The sequence below is a fragment of the Chelonoidis abingdonii genome, chromosome 10, assembly GCF_003597395.2.
Source record: "Chelonoidis abingdonii isolate Lonesome George chromosome 10, CheloAbing_2.0, whole genome shotgun sequence".
Lineage (NCBI taxonomy): Eukaryota > Metazoa > Chordata > Testudines > Testudinidae > Chelonoidis > Chelonoidis abingdonii.
Genome location: NC_133778.1, coordinates 50,370,817 through 50,376,317, shown reverse-complemented (window position 1 = coordinate 50,376,317; position 5,501 = coordinate 50,370,817).

Here is a 5,501-nt window from a genome sequence, read left to right as displayed (position 1 = left end):
CAGGGCCACTTTCAGCGCTAATCCCCTCATCGGAGGTGGAGTAAAGAAATCAATTTTATGAGCCCTTTAAGTCGAAAAAAAGGCCTTTTTCATGTGGATGGGTGCAAGGTTAAATCAAGGTAATGCTGCTCAATTTGACCTAAAATTGTAGTGTAGACCAGGCCTAAGAAATATGTGGACAAAATGGAGGAGGTCCAGAGGAAAGCAGCAAAAATGATGGAAGGTTTAGAAACCTGACCTACAAGGAAAGGGTATAAAAAATAGTCATATTTAGTCTTCAGAAAATAAGATGGATGGGGAGACCTGATAAGTATCTTCAAATAAGTGAAGCACTGTTATAAAGAGGACAGTGATTAATTGTTCTCCATGTCCACTGACAGTAGGACAAGCAGCTTAATTTGCACCAACAGAGACTTAGGTTAGATAGTAGGAAAATCTTTCTAACTAGAAGAACAGTTAAGTACTAGAATAGGTTGCCAATGAAGGTTGTGGAATCCTCATTCTTCGAGGTTTTAAAGAACAGGTTAAAACAAACATCTCTCAGGCATGGTCTTGGTATACTTGGTCCTGCCTCAGTGCAGAGGGATGGACTAGATGACCTCTTGAGGTCCCTTTCAGGCCTATATTTCTATGATATCTATGAAAACGTGTCAGCAATTTGAAAGGTAAATGCACCAAATTACAATAGATTCCTATTTATTATTCATGCATTGAGAACATAGTGCACCTGAAACTAACACTCCCACTGTAAAAGCCATGGGAGGGGGGAAAGATCACTCAAGAAATCCTAAATGATTCACTTTTCAGGAAGCATGCAACAGAAATTCTGCAAAGAGGTTTGTCCCTCACAGAAAGGAGGGTGCTGCTTCCAAACTTTTCAGATCCCAGGTCATCCACTTCGAGAGGTTCCTTTGCACTATTCTCCACCCTGCTCCATCCCCAACAATGCGGTTCTGTCAAGCATCATGCTGCCATTGGATGCCCCACTGCAACTGCACCCTACATTTTCACCAGGTATTGACAATTATCTTAACAGCATTAACTTCTGCTAGTTATTCTGGCAGGAATACCATTTGATTCAGAGAGGAGCATGTAGCAAATATTCCCTCTCTCTCCCACATAGACACACTCAAAGCTGCAATGTGCTGAGTTAGTACAGACAGACTTCTGTGGGCTCCCAGAAATGAGGAAGCACGATGTAGAACTGCTGATGCACCCCTCCCCAATGCTTTGAGAAAAATTTACATCCCTTTTAACTCCCATTTCCTCTCCATGGAATGGAAGGAAGACTATAAGGCCAAAATGAGATTTGTGGCCTTTTAAAATAAATAAATCCTTGAAAATGTAATAGCCTCCAATGTGGCTATATTCGCTGATAAAACGTTTAATGAAATATGCCATTCCCAGTACAAATAATTGTCTTTGTTTTCATCATTTTGCCTAGTGCATCGTAGCGGGCTACAGAGTACTATAAGATTTTTCTGATCTATAATCAGACAGTACATAAAATCCTAATGTAAATGAAGATTTTGCTATTTGGAGTGGTCAAATTTCCATTTTCAAACAAATCACATTTTAAAATTGAGGCTGGCATTTTGGTTTGCTCTGAGTTTTAGGATAATAGCAAATTACACAGAAAATCTACCAATTCTTTGTCAAGTGAACTACGCAAAAAAGAACTATTAGTTCATAGTTCATCTGTGAGAGGGGGAGAGACATCCTGAATAATAATTTTTTTAGACTATGAGGACCATTTATTTGCAAATAGCTCTATTATTTGTAGATTTAAATATGTCAGAATTATTTAATAAATCATTGCTCTTGGGATTAGAGATGTTGCTGTTTGTGTTTTTTTAGGGTGACCAGATAGCAAGTGTAAGAAATCCGGACAGGGTGGGGGGGTAAGAGGTGCCTATGTAAGAAAAAGCCCTCAAAATCAGGACTGTCCCTAGAAAATTGGGACATCTGGTCACCCTAGGTTTTGTTTTTTGTTTTTTTGTTTGTTTTAATATATCCATTGTTTCAACAGAGAAAAAATTTACAGCTTTAATACATAACATGTACTTTCACTTATAACAATGACTTTAATATATAAGATGAAGATGCGGGGACATATTCTCTTCTCATTTACACTGATGTAAATCTAGAGTAACTCAATTCAAGTCAATGAACTCCCATGTGAACAAGATCAGATTCTGGCCTCACCTAAGTGCTTAGTTTTTGCTTTCAACTCCTTGTAATTAGTTTTAATTGTCATAACTGGCAAAAAGCAGGATTCCTGCTTCAAATCTTGTACTTACAGATGAAGACTTAAAATTGTGTATTCATTTTTTGATAAAAAGAAAGAAGTCCTAAATATTATTATATCCACTAGTCTGTGTATGAACTGCTTCTACCTCTCCCCAAAATATAATTTTACATTGATTTTTAATTATTTTAAATATATTTCTTAGTAGGTTTTATGTTGGATTGTTTTTCTTTTGTTGAGATAGTAGTTGGAAGAGGAAGTTTCTTTATTTGGGGTTAATTTTTGTAGGAACTCTAAAGTGTAATTGTATTAAGATGCATCAGAAGGCAGAGTTTCAGGCACTGTTGTTTAGAAATTGAAGTCCACCAGGCACAAATATAGAAAAAAAAAATAAAAACATAAAACAAAGACTGGTTGGCTAAATTAATCTAGTATTCCATTTTTTAATGCCAAGGCCCTGAGGCGTAACCCATACAGGAAATTATCTGTGAATCAAGCTTTGACTCAAATGAGGAAAAGAAATTCCATTGAGAATTCACCACATTGGTTACAGCACAGGGACATACCCATCCGTAAATAAATGTATTTTGGCTTTTGAGCCCTGCTTACATGATGTTAATTATGCATAAAGCTGTGTGTACTTCTGTAACAACACTATTAGTAATTTCCTATTAGAAGTTTGTTAAATAACGAATAATCTTCTGTATGTATTTATATTTTGTTTTATAATCCTATGAAGTGTTTCAATGAGGAGTCCATTTGGGATTTGCTTTTGCTTTTTAAATTCTGAATAAAATTGTGATTTGCAGTGACTAATGACAGTATTGGCTTCAGCTAGTGCAGTCAGATACTGTGGAAGCTTCTCCCCAAAGCTCTGCCAACATATTTTAGTCCTAACCTGAAATATCCCTAGTATTCTAATTCTAGATCCACTTGGAGTAGTCAGTTGCTCATTATGATGAATTATGCTAAGCTACATGATGATGTTGTGATGATCATAAAGAGAGGCTAGAGGAAGACCTAGGGTTGCCAACTTCTAATCTCACAAAACTGAACACCCTAGCCCCGCCCCTTCCCTGAGGCCCCACCCCCTCTCCCACTCTTCTCCGAGGCCCTGCCCCCACTTACTAAATTCCCCCTCCCTCAGTGGCTCACTGTCCTCCCGCATCACTCACTTTCCCAGCCAATGGGAGTGCGGAGCTGGTGCTTAGGGCAGGGACCGTAGGCGGATCCCAGTGGCCCACCTGCCTAGGAGCTGGACTTCTGGCCACTTCCGGGGTGTAGCACGGTGCCAGGACAGGTAGAGACTAACCTGCCTTAACACCGCAGCACTGCCGACCGGACCTTTAACGGCCCAGTCAGCAGTGGTGATTGGAGCTGCCAGGGTCCCTTTTTGACCGGGTGTTCCCATCGAAAACTGGATACCTGGTCACCCTAGGAAGACCATCCTATTCATTGTTAAGTGTGACCCTGTGAATTTAAATTTCCAGAAGTGACATTCTATATATTAATCCAGAACACAACACAACCCCACCTTCTGTCCTTGTCACTTTGGGGGTTGGTCTGTTTATTTCAGACATAGTCTCAAACTGAAACCCAAGGCCCAGCCTGCCAAATTTTGTAGGGTTAGTAATACAGATCAGGATCCAGATCAAATTTTAGCAGATAGGGCCTCTCTCTAGATCATTGTTTAAATTGAAAATGCAATTTAAAAAATTATAGATACAATTCTTAGTGGAATTTGGATGCAGTAGAAGAGGAAAAAGACAGACAGGCACCCTATCCAGGAAGCAGGCATATTTTTGTAACCACACTACAGCATAGTCTTATATATACGCTCATCTTACCGTAAAAGGGCCAAATCCTCAGTGCTGTTGATCTTCAACTTATGTTAACTTCTGTGGCAGATGAAAGCACTCAAAATTTCCCAGAAAGAACACACTACCCCCTGGCACCCATTCCTGAAAGCCTTCTGGGAAATCGGAGGTGTCGTTTGAGCATCTAGTAAAATTATTTGCTAGCAGATGGAGTCTGGTTTTACTGAAAGGACAGTATCAGCTCAATTCAGGCCTAAAATGCATGTTTTGTAAAACAGAACAAGCGAGCTTTCCTAAAGCCCCTATCACCATAGTAGACAGGCTTTCACAAAATCCAACATCTAAAGAATTGTTTCATTAATTTAAATTTGTTTTTATAAGAACAGCTTTTTAGTTGGATTTCAAACATTAATATAATAAGCACTGAGTTTCTCTTCCACAGAATTCAATACACTTTACAAAGGTGGGTAAATGTCATTATTCCCTTTTTACCAATGAAGAAACAGAGGCATATTTTATGGCTTGCCTAAGATCAGTTAGTTATCCAGCAGTGCAACCAGAAAGCCAAACCACATTTCATCAGCTCATCTTCCTCTACGCAGCCTTGTTCTATTTCATGAGAGTCAAAGTAAAACCAAAGTGAAACTAATTTATCTATTTTCCTTGGTTAAAGCTGAATGAAATGCAGGATGCAAACAGTATAATTTTTAAAAATTAGATTTTTAATTTTTTCCATTTTAATAAAGAATTTCTATTTAAAACAAAAAAGTTTTAAACTGACCGTATCTTTTTATAGGGAATTATAGAACTCTAAACATTTTACAGATGTTCCATGGAAAAACAGTATCTAATCTATTGTCATTCAGACAAAGCTTTACAGAACAGATACTTCCTCATGTTTCTCACAGTTGCCATCTACATTTGCCTGTATGAGGGTCATTTAGCTGCTCCATGGAAATCTGTGGCCGTTATCTCAAGGAGTAGTAGTAACTTGGAGCCTCACAAACACAGATTTAGCTAAACAAATGTAGGAACTCTAAAAGAGCGCAAAGAAGGCAGGAAGGAACTTCCAGTTGTTATAGTTCTGCCTTTCCCACAAGAAAACACAGCAACTTTATTGACAGGCATTGATATCTCAGCGAAATATTTTGGAGCTTTGATAAGGTTAAGAAATACTGACAATAACTGCTTATGTTAGACTATGTGATCCATTGGGTAGGGTCTTTTATAATGCACATACACATCTGTAAAAGCATGAAAACACATCTGGTGATATATGATTAATCGTCATATATCATCCTCCTGGATTTTACTTTGCAAAGGAAAGAATACTTCCTCCACCACTTAGAAACAGTCCTTTGACCTAGATTCCAATGAATCAAAGCTTCAAAATGGTAAGCCATTCTCATGGGCAGGGAGAGTAGCCTCTTCTATTT